The sequence below is a fragment of the Alligator mississippiensis genome, chromosome 9 (genome assembly GCF_030867095.1).
Source record: "Alligator mississippiensis isolate rAllMis1 chromosome 9, rAllMis1, whole genome shotgun sequence".
NCBI classification, from domain to species: domain Eukaryota; kingdom Metazoa; phylum Chordata; order Crocodylia; family Alligatoridae; genus Alligator; species Alligator mississippiensis.
The window spans coordinates 35,632,900-35,651,907 of record NC_081832.1 but is presented as its reverse complement, the minus strand read 5'-3'; the positions used below and the strand labels follow the sequence as shown (position 1 = coordinate 35,651,907).

Genomic DNA, 19,008 nt, shown 5'->3' with positions numbered 1-19,008 from the left:
TGAACAGTATGGGTCCAAGGACAGAGCCCTGGGGGACCCCACTGGTCACAGGACACCACAATGAGTGACTTCCATCAATTACTACCCTTTTGGTCCGACCCCGGAGCCAATTTTCCAGCCAGTGGATCGTGGGGGACCCAAGGCGACAATTGGCCAGTTTCTCCAAGAGACGATCATGGGACACCAGATCGAAGGCTTTTTTGAAGTCAAGATATATGACATCAATCTCATCTCCCTTGTCCAGGTGATAGGTCACCTGGTCGTAGAAGGAAATGAGATTGGTCAAGCAAGACCTACCCGCAACAAACCCGTGCTGGCTATCCCTTAAGATGTTGGCGTCGGCCAGTCCATTAAGGATGGCCTCCTTAATAAACTTTTCTAAGATCTTCCCCGGGATAGAAGTCAGGCTGATGGGCCTATAGTTAGCCGGATCCACTTTCCTCCCTTTCTTGAAGATAGGCACCATGTTGGCTTTCTTCCAGTCTTCGGGCACTACACCAGAGTGCCAAGAGTTTTCAAAGATCCGCGCTAGAGGCTGGGCTATGATGCTCGCCAGCTCCTTGAGTACCCTGGGGTGAAGATTGTCAGGGCCGGCTGACTTGAAGGTATCCAGCTTCTCAAGATGTTCCTTCACGAGGTCAGCATTAATGGAGGGCAGGGGATCACCCTCACCCGGACTTCCCGGCCCTCCATTAATGCCTCCCCCTGCCTTGCTGCCTGTACCTCGCTCAACCCCCGCACCCATAGACTTACTTGAAGGGAGCTGTGGGACCTGGTCTTCGCTGCTGCATGGCTGCCACATGCATGTGTGCATACATATGCATGCATGTGGCGCCCCCTGCATTCAGTTCCCCCCCCCCCCCCCCCCCCCCCCCCCCCCAGCCCCAAGCAGCCCATTGCAGGCTGGAAAGCTGTCAGCCTACAAGGGGAAGCCCATGGTTTCCAGCATTTTTCTCCTTTTAAAAGAGAAAATCCACGTTTCTTCATGGCAAATGGAAAACCTGGATCCCTGGTCATTAGACTCTTTCTTTTTTCTTTTCTTTCTTCTTTTCTTTTCCTCCTTCTTTCTCTTTTTACTTATTCTATGTTCAGGTCTTTCTTAGGGACCGATATCATGCTGCAGTATGTGAGACCCGTAGACCTGGAGAGCAGCAGGGGTGGTTTCTGTCACATTTGGTTGATCCTTATTTGCTACTGTCCTCCATCTCAACCCTCATAAAAGCATGTTTTCCTTCCTTTGCAGAGGCTAGCCAGCAGCTGAGTATCTGGGAGTCCCTGAAATGCAGCACAAGGAACCTTGTCTGCACAAGTTGTTACATTTGTAGCATTAAATATTTTAGACCCTAGTGTGGAGTTGTAATGTGTTTCACTGAGAAAAAGTCTGGTGCAGGTCATCAGCCCTGCCTTGAGCTTTTGTGCAGTGTGCCTGACATATGAAGAGGTAAAAAATGGCACAAAGCTACCAGGTGTTCAACCTCTCCACTGGCCAGGGCCAGGACAACCAGTATCAGGTTGTTGGAGAACAGCTGCCTCTGGCAAATGCTGCCTCTAAATGCAGGGTACTCTGCCCTCTGATAGAAGGCACTGTGGGCTTCTTTTCATTTGGGACTGGTTCAGAAGGGTGGGGCTCCTACCTCTTTGGGAAGTTTGCCGTAGGACAGGTGCCATTAGGTGGTCTGAGTCAGTATCACTGTTGCTTCTTTATCCCTGTTCACTTTCAGATTCCATGTGTAGCTGTGTTCTGAGCTGACATTATGGCTACTTGCAGATGTGAAACTGCCCTGGCAAAAAACAGCGCTTTACTTTAAACCCCATGCACTCCTGCGCCAAGCCCAGTACATGCCCAGAAGAGGCATCGCTTTAGTTGGACCTGGTTTGACCAACATCTATATAGATTAGGGCTTTCTTGGTGTTTTTATCTAATAGCAGAGGAGGGTTGAAGTAATGCACTGATGCTTCTGGTAAAGCATGGGGGTTTTTTGTTTAACTTTTATAATGTCTGCAAGCAGCCATCGTTATCACCTGGATGTCAAGACCCTTGGGAGAGGGGGTTTGTGATGATGATAGTCATACCCAAAGAACTGTTAAAGTGAGGTCAGCTCTAAGTGGCGCGTAAATAATCTGAAATGCATAGTCCATGTTCTGCATATGGCTTTCCGTGTGCATGCAGCATATGGGGAGGGCACAAACCTTTTCTCCAGGTCCTCTGGGCAAGTCTCTTTAGTGTGAGATCCCCCAGACTGCAGCATGCTGCATTAGGGCAGAGCAAAGCTAAGCCCAGCCAGGCTGTTTGTTTATATTGCAGTACTGCAAAAGGATCCCAGTTGGGGCCCCCTTGGATTAGGTGTTGAACAAACAAACACCAAAGTGAAAGAGGGTCTCTGCCACCTTGCAACCTAAGCAGTGATAAAGTCTTTGAAAAGCCATCTAAAACTGACAGTGCTATCCAGCTGCTTGTGATACACTGCTGCTGACTTCTTGGATATATCCCATTCCACTCCTCTCTTGGACAAGGTGCATTCCCTGGGGTAGTTCTTATTTCCACAGGCCTGACAGAAAGATGTCACGGGCAAGCTAGAAGTAGGATTCAAAGCTCAATGAAGCCAGCTTTTTTTTGAGCCTTACCTTCAGTTACTCCACACATGAGGACTGATGTCCAGTGAAGCAGGTGAATGACATGAGCATGTGAGGAACAAACCTAAAAATGGCCAAGAAGTAGCAGTTTTGCATGTCTGCCCTGTCATATTAAGTGGAAGCTAAAAGTGGGTAAATTTTCCCTTGAATGAAAAGGCTACTAAATTACTGTGGGTTCCTGCTTTTTACACGATGCAGCAGATGCTTGAAACAGTTTAGGTGGATCAGTTTGACATGGAGTAAGCCCCTCCCTTTTTAAATGGGTGTAATGATTTTGTCTGTAAGTACCCTTACAAAAGATTTTTTTTTTAAGTCCACAAAGCCTCTCAAACTGAGCACTGTATCTTTGTGCAGTATTGAAGACTGGCCTAAATTTTACTGTTGATGGCACGTGTGCAGCTCTTGCCTTCAGTGGTGGCATGTATGGGTATGTGATTAATCGGGGATCCTAGTTATCTCTGTTTAAAAATCATAAATTATCTGATTAAAACCCCCCAAATCCATGTTTTTCATTATAAAAATGAAATGCCACAGTGTGTATATATAGGTATCAGTTGAACACAAAGTTTTACTGAGATATTTATAATTTTAAAGCAGTTTGGAAGCCTACCAGTGCCTCAGTCATTATAATAAAATACATTTTAAATACCTCTATATTTTGGCATTTGATTTTGTTTTTTTGTCATAGAAAATCAGAGCTCCCCCTGCTCTGGGTGCAGCTGTAGCTGTCTCTCCCCAGCTTTGTAGTGCTGAGCAGCCCTGATATGCCATTGTCTTGCCCCTCTCCATGCTGGTGCCCCTCACTTCCCACCTTCAGGCCCCTGCCCCCCCCTTCTGGAGGGGGGCCCCAGCTGCCAGGGCTCTGGGCCAGAGCCAGGGTCCTTAACCCCCTGCCTCCCTCCCAGCAGCATCTGTGCCCTGGCTGGTGCCTGTGGGAGGTGGTGGTTGCTGCAGCTAGAGCAGAGTGCAGAGCCTGGCTCCCCTTTTCCTCCACCCCCTCCCGCTGTGAGCAGCAGGGCTGGAGCAGAGCCCGAAGGTGGGGGACGGGGAGGATGTGGGCTGCCTGCTGCGGGCTTGAGGTTCCCCACCATGCTGCCTTGCTTCTGGGGGCCTCTGTGGCCTAGCAGGTGGGACCCAGTGCAGAATGGTGGGGAAGCTTGGTGCTGCTCCTGGGAGCCCCACTTCATCCATGCCATCATGGTGAGGCACCCCCTGCCTGCCCAGTAGCAGCCAGGGCAATGGCAGAGAGTTGTGCCCCCCCACTGCTGCTGGGCAGGCAGGGGGTACCTTGCCATGGCAATATGGCCAGCGTGGGGCTCCCGGCAGTAGCACCAAACCTCCCTGCCCTGCTTTGCCCTGCTGGGCCCTGTTCACTGGGCTGTGGAGGCTGTTGGGGGAAGGCAGCAGGGCAGGGAGCTGTGAGCCTTCAGTGAGCAGCCTGCATCCTCACCTGCCCCATGCACAAATCTAGGGAATACATGCCCCTCCCAATTCCCTCCTTCCCAGGAGTGCACGCGGTGGAGGGAAGCCAAGCCCACCCCGCTGCCTCTGGATGAGTCTGTCCTGCTTCCCCAGCCAGGCCCCACATTCCCTCTCCAGCCCCATGCACCTACCCTAGCTGGACAGTGCCCCACCTGTGTCCCACTCTCTCCTTCCCTCCCTCTTTCTCCCCATGGGGGCCTCAATCTGCCCTCTGGGTTCCCATTGACTTACTTGTAGGGAGCTGCAGGAGCTGCTCTCCACACTGCCCAGCTGCCATGTACATATGTGCACACATGTGCAGGTGGCACACCCTGTCTGATCGCCCTCCTTCCTCTCCCCCCAGCACAAAGCAGCCACTTTTGCCCAATTTTTTTCCCTCTAAAGGAGAAAATCTGTGATTGTTTGTTTTTGTTTTTTTTTCCTCCTTTAAAGGGGAAGATCCATGTTTTTCCATGATGAATAGAAAACCCAGATCTCTGGTGATTATAACATAGTTAATACTTCCAGTGATACCTGACCCAAAGGAGTATTCATTTCCTAGAGCTGTATTGGTGCTTATAGAAGCAGCCCAGAGATGGATCAGGGGAGGCCAAGCAGGGTATAGCAGCTACAGGGTGCCATAACAACCAGGCAATGAGGCCAGTTAACAGACACCTGCAGGCAGCCCAGGGTAGCCTTCTGACCAGAAGGGGTCAGTGCCCTGAGAGGCATATAAACCCATGCCTGAGCTAGCTAGTTAATCTAGCCCTGCACATTGCAGGGGTAGGACTTCCTGGCCAGGGGAGCTATTGGAGAATCCTGGAGGGACTGCTGTGCTGCCCGTGTATCCCCAGTGAGGCTCTGGGAGCTACAGGGATATATCCCAAAGCTGGGCAGGTATGCTGGCACAAGAGGTGAGGAAAATTTGCCTTCTTAAAGGGTCAGCGGTCTTCTTCTCTTTGTGTGTTGATGTTGTTATAGCCTGGGGGGCTTTTGGTTTGAGTTGCAGTTTGGCACCAGTGGTTTGGGTTAGGATTGTAAGGAGCAGTATACAGAGGTCCCATCAGTGCACAAGGGGTATGTGATCACATGGAGCCCTGCAGGGGCAGGCTCAAGGCCCGAACAAGTGTTAAGCCTAGAGCAGGGCAGAGCATGAGGCCAGAGAGCCAGACAAGGGACCAGGGGCCCAGTACGTGAAAAAGGAGCAGCCAGACGGGGGCCAGGGGCCTGGCACCCAAGAGGGGGCAGCCAGATGGGGCTAGGGGCTTGGCATCTGAGAGGGGCACAGCCAGACAGGGCCAGGAGCCCTAGAAGGCGAGACCAGAGCTGGTGCCTCAGAGCCAGATCCAGTGCAGTGGGCTCAAGCTAGAAGGCTTAGCTAAGAGAAAAGGGGCAGTGGCTGAGAAAGCCAGAGCCCCAACAAGACAGTGATGACATAGCAATACCCATGAGGCTTGGGGTGTGATGTACACCTTAAGGTGTGGGTGGGCAATTATTTCAGCTGAAGGGCCGCTTAATGAGTTCTGGTGAACTGTCGAAGGCCACATGGGTAGCTCGGCCCCTTGACAGTTGCCCTGTCCCCCGGTCACCATATTGGGACCAGAAGTCCTGCCCCCTACCGCCTGACCTTTGCCACAGGAAGTCTATCCCCTTTCCCCCTCCCCCAAATGCTCCTTTTGGGAAGGGGGGTTGCCATCTTAAAACCAGAAAAAAACCCCAAATCCTACACTAAAAGTCAAACACCTACTATAACATATTCTAATTTTATTACAAACAGACTTCATGCATGCTAGGCTGCATGCTAGAATGGTGGAGAGAAGAGTCCGTGTTGAAGCCTGTTCAGAGCAAGGGAGCTGTAAGAACATGTGAGCAAAGTATAATAGTATGTGAATACCTCATCCTGGGGAGTGTTGAATTAGAGCAGGGATTTTCAGCCTTTTTTAACATGTGTACCCCTTCTGTCTCAAAATTTCAGCTCCTGTACCCCTTCTTTTTTCTTGTTTTTAAGCGGGGGTGGAGGGGGCAGATCAAGCTGCCTGCGGTGAGGGAGGGAGTGGGGCTGGTGCAGGCGCTGCACAGCTGGGACATGGTGCGGGACGGATCTGTGAGTGTCTTGTCTGGGGGGCATGGGGAGGGGGGGTGGCTCCTGCACGCACCCGGAGAGGGCATGGGGTGTATGTGCTCCTGTATCTGCGCATGGCGCATGGGCGGGCTGTGGCCAGCACTTGGCTTTTCCCACTGGGGGGCTGAGCTGGGCTGCATTTGGGGTGGGTGGTGGTGGTGCTGGGAGGGGAAGTTGGGGCTATGGCACATTCTGGAGTGGCTGCAGCCTCTCCCTACCGCCCCCCTGTAGCCCTACTCCTGTAGGCTCCCACAGTGAGGGAGTGGGGCTGGGGCTGGAGCTGGAGCAGGGGTAGGTGCTGCCCAGCTGGAGTGGAACGCAGGACTGAGCTGTGAGCGACTCATCTGAGGGGTGAGTGGGTTGGCAGTTCCTGCCCCTGCACTCACCCCGGGGGGGCACGGGGGGGGGGTGCATGCTCCTGGATCTGCGTGCAGGGAAGGCTGAGGCCATGCCAGGCTCTTTCTGGCAGGGGCTGGGCTGGGCTGCACTGCACTTGGGGTGGGCGGCAGCAGAGGTGCTGGGAGGGGAATCACAGGAGGGGCTGCAGCCACTCCAGAATTCACTGTAGTCCTCCCCAACCCCCTCTCCTAGCACAGCCAGGCCCAACACCCCAGCTGGGAACAGCCCAGTGCTGCCCTGCCCCCAGCCTGAAGCCTGCCCCACCCTGCGTGCACATCCGGGGGCATGCGCCCCCTGTGCCCTCCTGGGGTGTGTGCAGTGGCAGGAGCCACCACACCCTGCCCTTCAGACGAGCCAGTCACGGCTCTCCTGCCCTCCACCCTAGCTAGGCAGCACCTTCTCCTACTCCAGCCGCAGCCCCACTCCCTCCCTCACTGCAGGGGCCTATAGGAGTGGGACTGTGGGGGAGGGGGGGGGACTGCAGCCACTCCAGATTTTGCCATGGGCCTCACCCTCCCAATGCTGCCGCTGCCCATCTCAAGTGTAGCCCGGCCCAGCCCCCTCTGCCAGGAAGAGCCCGGTGTAGCCCCTGGCCCCAGCCTGCAGCGATGCTCCGCCCTGCCCTGTGCATAGATCTGGGAGCACACGCCTCACATTGCCTTCCAGGATGCACATAGTGGTGGAAGCAGTCTGCCCCTGCCCCGTGTGGATCAGTCCCACACTCCACCCTGGCTGGGCAGCCTCTTTCCCAGCTCCACTCCCTCCCCCAAGCCCCTTCCCCACCCCAACAGACTTACCAGCTGGACTGGGCTGCTCTTCACGTAACCAGGCTGTGCTGTGTACCCCCTACAGTTCTTTTAAGTACCTCTAGAGGTATGTATACCTCTGGTTGACAACCGTTGAGTTAGGGAGTTTGACGAGGGCTTTGGGGTGTCTGCTCTGATAACAGAGGCAGACACAGTTCTTGGGTAAATGCGATATCTTTTATTAGACCAACTAAATAGAAAAATTGTTCTTTGTAAGCTTTTGGGCATTTTTTCCAACAATTTAGTTGTTCTAATAAAAGATACCACATCTACCCAAAGAACGTTGTCTGCCTATATCCTTACACCAACACAGCGATAACCAACAATCTTGAGAACAGAGGGGTACTTTGAACCTGGACAGTTGTGCTTTTTGAAAGGTGTAAGCTTGCCTGGCAGCATGCTCTCAGCATGCCCATTTGCTTTCAGAGCTGCTTCCCACCCTGGCTCTTCTCGAGAGAGTTTCTCCCTCTCCCATAGTTTGTACATCTGTCTCATTGCTTTCTGAGACCCATGGTGCCAGACTGCTGAACCAGATAGAGTGCAGAAGCTTAGCCTGAGGAGGAAAAAGAGTGGGAGGGGGGCAGGCAGCAAAGGCTAGATGCTGCTTTGTCTGTCTTCTGGTGAGCAAGCTGGTCCCTAAGCTGGAGTCCAGATTCATGTGCAAGGGAGGTCCTTCTCAACTTCTGATACCTCTTAGCTCATTCTCCCACGTTGAGGTACAGGGATGAGTCGGGCCTTATCTGGAATAAAAGTGATTGGAAGCCTGAACTCAACCTGACTGGCCTAGCTGTGGAAGCAGAGTGAGTGAGTGACCCACTCTATATATGGTGGAGAATGTGGGCAGCCTAAACTCACCCAGCATGCTCTTTGAGCTGGTTGGAGTGGACCTAATTGGGCTGCTGGAGTCAAGCACAAGCAGCTGTTGATTTATTTTTGTTCTTGTACACTGTAGGTGGCCAGCCTGCATCATAGGTGTCACAAGTGGCATGGGTAGCCTCTGTGTAGTGCATGTGGCATAGTGGGAAGAGGAGAGGCAGCATAATGGCAAATAGGGCAGGAAGCAGAAAGCAAAACAGCAAATCAGGCAAGGAGCATAGGATTTGGAGCAGAAAGCAAAGCAGCAGATCGGGCAGGGAAAGGGATCAGAGTGGCACTTAAAGAGGGTGCAAGGCAATTTTGTCTTTCCAAAAACACTATTGTAGAGTGTGCCACGTGATACCCTGAAGCAGTGACCATTCACTTGACATCGACTTAAACAGTCACCTCAGAATTGCTAAAAAATATTCTCTTGGGTATTCCCTGGGAGCTGTTAACTGACCAAGATATAGTACTCATGTCAAATCTATTACAGGAGGCTTGGGCTTTGTTAAAGGTTCATTTGGTAAAGACCAAAGTTTATCACTTACAAACTAATAGTTGATTGAAAAATTCAACAGAACATTGAAAGGGATGTTACTAAAGTTTGTGATGGGGTAACCCCAGAATTGGAACAAGCTGTTGCCCTACTTGCTGTTCATTATTCAGGCGGTCCAGCAGTTTTCAACAGGCATTTCCTCAAGTTATTGTATGGCCAGGAACCCAGGGATGTGTTGGACTTCTTGCAAGAACACTAATAGGTGTAGGGCACAATGGCACAGAATGCAGTGCGAGATATACTCAGGGTGTGATAGAGATTGGATTTGGTAGGAGCCCTTGCTGAGGAAAATATCAGGGTGGCACAGCAGTCCCAAGAGTAGCAGTATAATAAAAACTAGCCAATTACTTGTCAAGAACGACGGTGGGGAGGGGGCAGAGGCCCGTGTCCAGCCCCTGCTCCACCCCCCCCCCACACTTTGGTTCTGGCCCTGTTCCCTCATTCCCCACCCTGAGTCCAAGCCTGTTTTTCCCCCCTCGGGTCTGGGCCCATTCTCTCCCCTCCCCTGCTGCTTCCGGTCTGGACCCATTCCCCCTCTCCCCCCTGCCTCAGGTCCAGTGCCACTCCCCCCACCCCCATGCTCTAGATCTGTCCAGCCCATGTCCACCTGCCTCCCTTCCCATCCCCACTTCTCTCCCTCCCTCCCAGCTGTTGGTAGGGCCCGGCAGTGGTAGTGGGGCACCATCACCGTACCTCCCCCTCCCCGCTGGCTTTTCTCGTGGTCCAGCAGCAGCAGCGCACTCCCCACTGTCATTCACCCAAAATTTCACCGCTGCTCCACTCCCAGTGCCACCGCTGTCAGCCGCAACCCTAGCTCAACGCCCTGCCTTCACCCATGTGCTGGCAAGAGCCGGGGCTGTGCCAGGTGACTGGTAGCAGTGGCACTGGGAATGGAGTGGCAGTGAAATCTGGAGTGGATGCAGGATCCTCCCAGCGCCGCTGGTGCCTGCTCCAAGCCCAGCCCGTGCCAAGAGGAGCCCCGCACAGCCCCAGCTGCAGCCCACCTCACCCCACCCCGCACAGATCTGGGGGCACGGTACCCCACTCCAGTGCCCCCCTGGGGTGCAAGCAGCGGCAGGAGCCACCTCCACCCCGCCCCCCACGAGCATGGCTCCAGGCTCCCTCCCCTGCCCCGCCTGGGCAGCACCTGTCCCTGCCCCTTTCCCCCTCCTTCACTGTGGGGGCATTGATCTGTGCCCCCCCATGCCCCTTTCCCCCACAACAGACTTACCAGCTGGAGGCAGCTGTAGTGGAAATCGGATCAGTATCAGCTAATATGCCTCCTTAAATATTGGCTATCGGTATCGGCCCCAAAAATTTCTATTGGTGCACCCCTAGTTTCTGTATCAGAGCCCACACCTATTTGTATTTTTCAATCATTATGAGCCCTAAGGCCCACCTGGCTAACTAATAGCCCCTACTGTGTGGGGCCAATGGATAAAAGATATAACAACATTCTTGGGACAACAAAGGCAAAAAGCAAGACAGGAGTGATGTGAGGGTCAGAATGTGAAAATGAGTGCTTCTGAGGGGGATACTAAGCAGAGCCACCCCGGGCCACACCCACCAGTCCTCAAAGGTGTCCAAGGAGCCAGTGGATGCCGCCCAGTGGTGCTCCGCTCAAAGGTGTGTGCAGACCAGTGAAAGGAAAGTGGCCCTGCAGTTCTTGGGCATCTTCCCAGCCAGAGCCTCCTTCCTGGTCATGTACAGGGTCCACTTGGCCTGGGCCAGGAGGAGGTTGACCAGGAGGTCCCAGGACTTGGTGGGGCCATGGATGGGTTGTCCAAAAATGAAACGGTGGGAGGTGAAGTTCATCCAGAACCTCAGAAGGGGGTTCTGGAGGTGGAGATGGAGAGGCTGCAGCCTAGTGCACTCAAGCATCATGTGCACCAGGTTCTCCATCTGCCCGCTGAAGGGGCAGGAGACTGGGGTGTTGGTGACGTTTGCCACGTACATGCCCATGGCGACAGCTCCATGGTGGAGCTGCCAGCTGAGGTCCTCAGTTGGCTTGTGGGATGAGGGTGGAGTACAGACTCAGCTACTGGGGCGCCCCACCAACCCCCTGGCTGATCAGATCCCACCATTTGGTGTCTGGGTGGGATGTGAGGGTGGCATGGTGGATCGTGCAGTGCATGAGCGTGTAGAGGTGGTGGCAATGGATGATGGAGAAGCGGACTGGTTTGGTGTCTTCCAGCTGGCTCAGGTGGTGGAGCGGGGGACACCACTTGTGCCAGTCCTACGACAGAATCTGGTGAACTGGAGGACACGGGGTGGGGGGGCTGCCATCTTGCAGGACCTGGTTGACAAAGGCAAGGGCGTCAGGAGGAAAGGCAGATTTCACCTCCTGGATTAGGCAGCAGGTTGCATAAGTCATGGGTAAACCCATGCATTGGGCCAGTGCAGTGGGGTCCACCCATGCCTGCCTGTCATAGGCCAGGATGTCACCAATCTGGGTGACACCACCCAGGACCAGCCTCTGTTGGAGCGCACGCCTGAGTTGCCTTGCGGCTCCTCTCCACTGCCACTGCTGTTCTACTGGGTGGCCCGGAGTGATGGTGGCAGAGAGGAGCTGCAGGGAAACCTGCGAATGGGCTTTGGGCAGCTACAGCAAAAGGGGGCCTGGTGGTAGTGTGGGGGAGGCAGCTTCTCTTCCCCCACTGCCCAGCAGCAGCTTCTGCCTGGCTGCTACTGCAGCTGCCACCGCTCATTGTAGGCAGGCATTCTGGAACGGGTGCAGGGCAGGACAAGGTCAGGGCTGTGCGCACAGGTCCAGGCTGGTCTGCTCTGTTCGGGGCAGGTCCTGAGCAGGCATGGGATGAGTCGGGCCCAGACTGAGGCTGTTCATGTGGGTCCCTGCCAGTACCATGGGTCTGGGGCCAGCAGCAGAGACTTGGGGCAGCTGGAAGGAGCTGCTGCTTCCTGGGCTGCCTAGAAATGTAGTCCAGCTGTGGAGGGAGCCCAGCCCTGCTGAGCTCCCCTGGAGTGGCGGGAAGCACTATGGGCCAGACAGTGCCTGGGCCAGATGGGACTGAGGAACCTGTCACAGGCCAGACAGAGTACCTCCATAGGCCAGATTTGGCCTGTGGGCAGTATTTATAAACCCTGCTCTAAACAGAGGCTGAGGCAGAATTGTAACAAAACAATGTCCAGGAGAGAAAGCAGGCTGTGGGGGAAGGTGGATTAACCAAGTCTAGGCTAGGATTGCCAGTCATTACTCAAGATTGTCTGTTTTCAGGCAGCTTGTGCTCCCCTCGGTGCTGGTTCTGTCTGCTCTCCAATTGCAATCGGAACATGGTCGGGTTGCTGTTCTGCTCCACGCAGCTAGGGCCTCAGTTTGGATTCCCGGGTGAATGCACTCAGAACTGCAGATACATAAAACCTGTTGCAGAAGGCTATGGGGAGAAAAGAGGGTGGTGGTGCTACTGCTCAGGCTGGCTGGCTGGCTGGACAGCTTGCAAACAGAAGCACTTCCACTCCGCTTCCGGGTCCTCCAGGGAGCGTGCACGGCCCCACGCTGCCACCCCCCCCCCCCCCAGCTTGGCGACTGGTGTCTCCTGGGTCTGGGGAGGCATCTGGGTCCCTGCTACAGCTGATTGCCAATCAGAAGTGATTCCAGTCCACTTCTGGGTTCACCGCTGAGCATGCGTGGCCCCCCCCACCCCCCCCACCCCCCGGGTGCTCCTTTGGGATGCTCCATCCACCTCGACAATGCAGCATTCATGAGCCATGCCTGGTACCTCAAGGTATATAGAAAAAACATTTAAAGCTGTGTCTATGACCAAAATTGCTGATGCTCCAACACCTATCCATCCCCGCCCATAAACTCCACCCACACCCTCTCCTACACTGCACATACACACACACCCACAGCCCCCCAGAAACCTATACCTGCTCACCCCCCCCCACAATATACAAGAGTACGACTTCATTTTAAGCTATTATACAATCACCTCTTTATAAAACTACACAAACACAAGTGAATCAGGACAAAAATTTTTTTTGAAATCAAATTAATGACTGTTGCAGTAGATGTTTGATTTTTAGAATATAATTTGGTATTTTTCTGGTTCCGAGATGACAAAACCCTTTGCCCCTGGAAGTACTCCTTTGCAGCAGGTGGGGAATGGAAGCGGTCCAGGCAGCAGGTAGGTAGGGGAAGCTGCAGTGTTGAGAGGAGTGGGGTGGGCTCTGCCAGCAGCTCACTCTGGTCCTTGTAGTGCAGGGCATGGGAGCATGTGTGGATGGAGCGGGGAGTCGGGGGCGTGAAGGAGCTTGGCTGCTCACAAAGTCCTGATGGGCCGGCAGGGACAGACAAGAGTGGGGAGCAGCAGCCGGAGCCAACGGGCACTTGGTGCAGCTCTGCCGGGCAGACAGGTGAGAGAGCAGCAACAGTAGCAGGAGCTAGCGCAGGCTTGGCTGCAGCCTGCTAGGCAGGTATGGGACAGAGACTAAGAGAGCTGGTGCGGGTTGGCTCCCTGCCCCACTCCCCTCTTGCAGGCAGTCAGCAGCAGCTGCTTTCCTGCCCTTTGCAGTGCGCTGGAGCCAAACAGGCAACATTGATCCCCTTCCTCTCTCTTTGCTTGCGGAGGGGCTGGGCTGAGCCACATCGCAGAGAGCAGACAGGGGGGAAGCCCCCACACACGCACACCCAGCCCACCCACACCACACACACTCACCCCCCCCCTCCATAACCACACACACCCCCGACACTGTCCCACATACCCCACTATACATATCTCACACACATACACTCACACCCTGACCCCCTCCATACTCATGATAGGTGTTGGGGGTATGAGGGTGTATGTATGTAGGGTGGGGGAGCATGTGAGGGTGTGTGGGTGTGGATATGTGGGGTATAGGTGGGTATGGGGTTTTTGAGGGGTTGTGGGTGTGGGGTGTGCTTGATGGGGTGTGGGTGCCCAAAGCCCTTGCCACCAGCAACAGCAGCAAGCCATGAGGCCTTGGGGTGCTCAGGACCTGGGGCAGGCGGAGCCCCTACTAGTGCTTCTGTCAGTCCGGTTCAGCTCTCCTGATGCCCCAGCCCTGAGGCAATGTCCATTTGCTGCCACTCCCCCCCCCCCCCCCCATCTGCCACCACTGCCCTTCCCCTGCTGCTTCCTTACCTTCCCGCTTGCCATCACAGCTCTCCATCATCCCCGTTCCCCCCCCCCCGGCCACTTCGGCAACACAGTTCCCAGCTGCAGGCAGTGGGAGAAGTGGCAGTAGGTGGGTGGGAGTGCAGTGACAACTGGTGTTGGTGACAGTGGGGGCCTCGGGTGGGGTGGCAGGAGTGTGGGGCCTGGGCTGGCAAGGGCTATATGGACCTGGGTTGGGCTGTGCCAGCAGGGAGAGCCCCCCCCCTTCCCCCTTCTTAGGGAGTTGTGCTCTTGGGCACAGTGGGATCAGTGCTGCCTGCCTAGCAAGAGTTGTGCTCTTGGGCGGAGGGAGGCATAGAACAGCCCCAAGGTCACCAGGTCAGAACCAGACTTCTGGTTGGGAGCTGGGGATGGGGCTGGGCAGGCCTTGCTGCTGTGGCTGCTGAGTCCTTCTGCTCTTAGGTCCTGCTGCCTCTAGCACCTTGTCATCTTTGCAGGTAGGGGCAGATGATAATTTATTTTCTAAATTTTTTAGGGGCCCCACAGGCCGGATAGAATGGCCTGGTGGGCCAGATCTGGCCCGTGGGTCATGTTTTGCCCACCCTTGGGATAGGGGCTAGTCTGAGAGTGGCTGACCAGTGTGCAAGAATGAGATGCAGAAAGCCCATGCTAGTCCCCATCTTGGGGCCAAAACATAGTTTGCGTGACAGATGCCTTTGCAAAGAGACCTAGTTAGCTGTGTTAGTCTAAAGTCTAATAGAAGGCAGAGTAGATTTTCACTTTATAGACTAACCAAAGTTAGAATCCATCCATCCATCCATCCATCCTCACAAGCTTTCATGAGCCCAAGATGACTCCATCAGATGCTGTGAACAGACATACGTAGCATAGTATATAAAATGGTGATTAGAAAACAAAAGCCAGGAAAGAAGGGGGAGTGAGGGGAGGGGGACAGTGTTGGGGAGAGGCAAACAAGCAATAAGTCCGTAAGAACAAGTCACAAAAGCTAATCCAGGTAATGAGTTAAGAATTCATAGTCCATGTTTAAACCATACTTAACACAGTCCAATGTGGATGATTTTTTTTCCTGCAGATTTCTGTTCAAATTGCTTTTTAAAATTTCGCTGCCTAAGAACAGTCACCCTCAAGCCCAGAGAGGTTAAAATGGTCTGATAAGCCTGCTTGGCTTTCTGCAGCTGATGTCAGATTGGTATTCATTCATTCTTTCATGTTGGGATCACCTCATCTGTCCATTGTAGACAGCAGAGGGGTACCATGAGTAGGTCATGGCATATATGACATTGGTAATTAAAAGTGAGTGAACCTTGGATGTTATAATCCGTGTTATTCGGTCCAGTGATGATTTGGTCTATATTGATGTTGGGGCACAGAAGGCATCTGGTCCCTTGCAAGACCTGGTTTCTTGGTGAGCCTGGAAGTTAGATAGCCTTTTGCTTGAGAGATGCTGTTTGAGGTTGGGGGGGGTGCTCCCTGTAAGCCAGGACAGGTTTGTACCCCATGAGAGGGTCATGTCTTTGTAGGACAACCTCTTTCCTACATGTGTTGGTTATCCAATCTAATGGTGTGAGCTAAGAGGGGCAAAGTAAACACTGAGATGACCTTTGCTTCCAGCTCTGCACCTCATCTGGTCATTCTTGATTGAATTGGTATGTGAAACATACAAGGATTACATGAAGAGGCGGCAGGACTGAGGTGAAGCTTTGCATTGGACTGTCCTTCTTGTCACTGAATTGCAGTGACCTCTGATGGCATAGGTCTAAGAAAGTTCTCTGTGGCAGTAAGTTTTTTAATAAGCAACCTCCTTTAGTCCCATGGGGCACTAAGCTTCCTTTGATTTATCTGCCAGCACGAGGCTAGTGCTTGTGAATCCAGATAGTTTACCTGTTCCATATGCAAAACTCACTTTAAGTGCACCTACTCACATCAGCCTGATGGCCTGGCCAAGCCTGGTCCCAGTGTGATCAGTGGCAGTTTTAACACTGGTTTGTGGGAGCTCAGGATTGGGGCCAGTTTCTGTACCTGTGCATATAACTTTCCTTCCCTTGAACAAGAGGGTTTCCTGGTGTGGAGGAGGTGACCTTGTTCTGTGGTTTTGGAATCACTATCCATTCAAGTTGCAAATGAAGTGGCGAATGCCCTCATTTCACTGGTTTGGGCACATTCAAGGTAAGTTTCAATATGCAGTATATGTGGGATGAGAATCTGAGCCCATCCCACAGCTGTTTCTGTATGTCCATGTGGGAGTCAGCTGCAAGAGAAGACTCTTCATGTTGGGCTCAGTGGTGGTAATTTGTGTGTTAGTGCACAATGTCTTTCCAATAGTTTTGGCAGCAGTGGGAAAGCTAAGCAAGCAGATGTACTTGCTTGTTCTGATAGTAGTGCTCATCCCTGCAACAAGTTTTTCTCATCTAAGCATAGCTTGAGCTTGCATGATGGTGTAAGACTTGCTTAGAAATGTCTTGAGCATTTCCTGAGCTTGGCTCTTCTTTAGTTGCCTTCAAGTACAGTAGTGTTGCCCAGGGAAAAGGTGAGGCACTAGAAAGGGTGATGCATTGGGGGGTGGAATATATATTTATCTATATATAAAAATAAAATATAGACCTTGGAAGAATTTAGTCATCTGAATAGAGGGGAACTTTTTTGCCCTTTCCAAAATATTAAGGTATTTCAGTTCTTACTCCTCAGACACACACAGCAGTTTAAACAACCAGCAACTCTGTGAGCTATATTTACAGCAAACCTCAAAAATATTTTTAAAAATTTTATAAAATGGTGCTGTGTTGAATAAATGTCTTAACAACAAAACAGCTGGTTATGCTTAATAGGGGTGTACCAATAGAGGTTTTTTGGGCTGATACCAATCTGATTACTGCTATACACCCCAGCAGCTTGGAGAGCAGTGTCCGGCTAGTAAGTCTGTTGTGAAGGAAGGGGTGTGGGGGGGGGGCAGATCAAGGCTCCCTCAGTGAGGGAGAGAGTGGGCCTGGGGCAGGCGCTGCCCAGGCAGGGCAGGGCGCCAGACAGAGCTGTGAGCAGGTCATCTGGAGGGCATGGGGAGGGAGGGGCATCTCCCACAGCTGTGCGCACTCTGGTAGGGCATTGGGGGGGTGTGCCCTCTGGATCTGTGTGTGGGGCAAGGGCAGGATGCCATTGTAGGCTGGGGCAGGGGCTGCACTGAGCTCTTATCGGCAAGAGGGCTGGGCTGGGCTGCGCTTGGGGCAAGCAGCGGCAGTGCTGGGGGTGGAGGGGAGGCTGCAGCCACACCAGAATTCACTGTAGCCCCCCTCCCAGTCCTGCCACTACCCATCCAGAGTGCAGCCTGGCCCAATTCCCTTGCCTGGAAGAGCTCAGTGTAGCCCTAGCCCCAGCACGCAGCGGCAGGTACCCTTGCCCTGTGCACAGATGCGAGGGGCACACCCCCCCATGCCCTCCTGGGGTGCGTGCAGTGGCAGTAGCCAGGCCTCCCCCTCCCCCCATGCTTCCTGGACAAGCCACTTGTGGCTCCATCCCATGCCCTGCCCCACTCTGGCTGGGCAGCACCTGCCCCTTCCCCCACCCCCACCCCATTCCTTCCCTCACTGTGAGGGCCTTGATCTGCCCTCCACACGCTCCTTCCCTTCCCCCACAACAGACTTACCAGCCCAATGCTGCTCTCTGCACTTCTGGGCTGCTCTCCTGGTCGCTTGTGTGCTGTGCTGCAGCTGCATGCATGCTTGGGCCATTTATCAGCGACATTATTGGCCATATCAGCCCAGAAAAGCCAATTTCCAATACTGTCAATTTTCCTTGTATTGGTGGTGATCCGATATGGGACCAATGTATCAGTGCACCTCTCGTGCTTAACAGAACAGGGCTAACCTTCTCTGTATAGAAACTACAGGCTTAGCACTCTTAATTGGTTCCTGAAAAAACAAGCATTAAGTGAAATGAGCGTTAAGCAAAACTGAAAGTCTTTGACAACCCAAGATGGTGACTGCAAGTGTTTTTAATGACCCAAAATAGTGAACACAAGCATTATAACAAAACTTGCTGAGCGCTAAGTGGAATCAGGTGTCGACTTAAAATGAGCATTATAGCGAAATAGTGCTAAGCGAAACAGCATTAAGTGGGGGTTGCCTGTACTGTCAATATGTTTGTTGCTAGACTGTAGTCATCTTGGAGATAAAACACAGCAGCTGTTTCACAGTGCACAGCAGTTCTACATAGCTTTTTAGAATACAAGGTGCAGAGGTGGCTGTACTTCCCTCCCAACCTATCCCCGCCCAGCAGTGTGGAAGTCCACACTGCAGAAACCTCTGAGAAATTTTAAGTCCCCAAAACAGTTAAGCATCTCCCCTTCCCTTCTGTGCTCAGTGACACAATCCCTCCTTTCTCTTCCCTGCCCCCCTCCCTTACTTTCCCTGCTGTCCCAGGTATGGGGAAAGCTCCAGAGCCATTCCTGCCCACTCCAGCCAGTCAAGTGGAGTTAGCGACAGCAATAGTGGTGCAAGAGGAGCTCCCCCTCCATCAACCTAGTTCTGGGGAACCTAGCACAGAGGGGGAAAACTATTCTTTTGCCACCTCTGCTGCCACTGTCCCCAGCTGAGCCCAGCCTGCACACAGCCTGCCCCTGTTGGTATTGTCCCTGTTGGCATTGGGTCAGAACTGGTCAAAGTTCCCGGTGGGAGATACCCTGCATAGGAGTAATGCACTCATCTTGTGACTGAGACACAGATTGGGGTGACTTCCATTTGCTCATTTGTCTCAATCACTGAGTAAAAACTTTTTAAAAGATCATAGTTAAAATTTCCTTGGAAATGTCATCAGCCTTGTTTGTTATAAGGACACCAATGAGATTACTTTCCTGAGTTCTAACAGAATATGTGTGAGTTTTATATGGAAAATGTTTGTAGTGAGGTGTGATTTAAGGATAGAGTAAAACAGAGTTAAAATAATTTGGGATTGAAATAAAACTGAGATAAAATGGTATAATAAATATTTGGAGTGTAAGAGTGATGTTGTAGCCAGTATGGTCCAGAAATTTATAGATTGTTAGGGGCTGGAAGGGACGCT

At 52.9% G+C, this 19,008-nt stretch overlaps 1 protein-coding gene across 6 annotated transcripts in view; it reads left to right on the top strand.

Annotated features, from left to right (window-relative positions):
* Positions 1 to 19,008, top strand: part of CHD6 (chromodomain helicase DNA binding protein 6) — a 256,715-nt gene that overhangs the window by 31,965 nt on the left and 205,742 nt on the right. The window contains exon 1 of one of the 6 annotated variants that reach the window (XM_019500674.2): positions 5,873 to 5,960. The exons of the other annotated variants lie outside the window; for them this stretch is intronic. The gene's annotated coding sequence lies outside the window, so the exon portion shown is untranslated. Of the gene's footprint in view, positions 1 to 5,872; positions 5,961 to 19,008 lie in introns of those variants that run through there. 6 annotated transcript variants of the gene reach the window in all.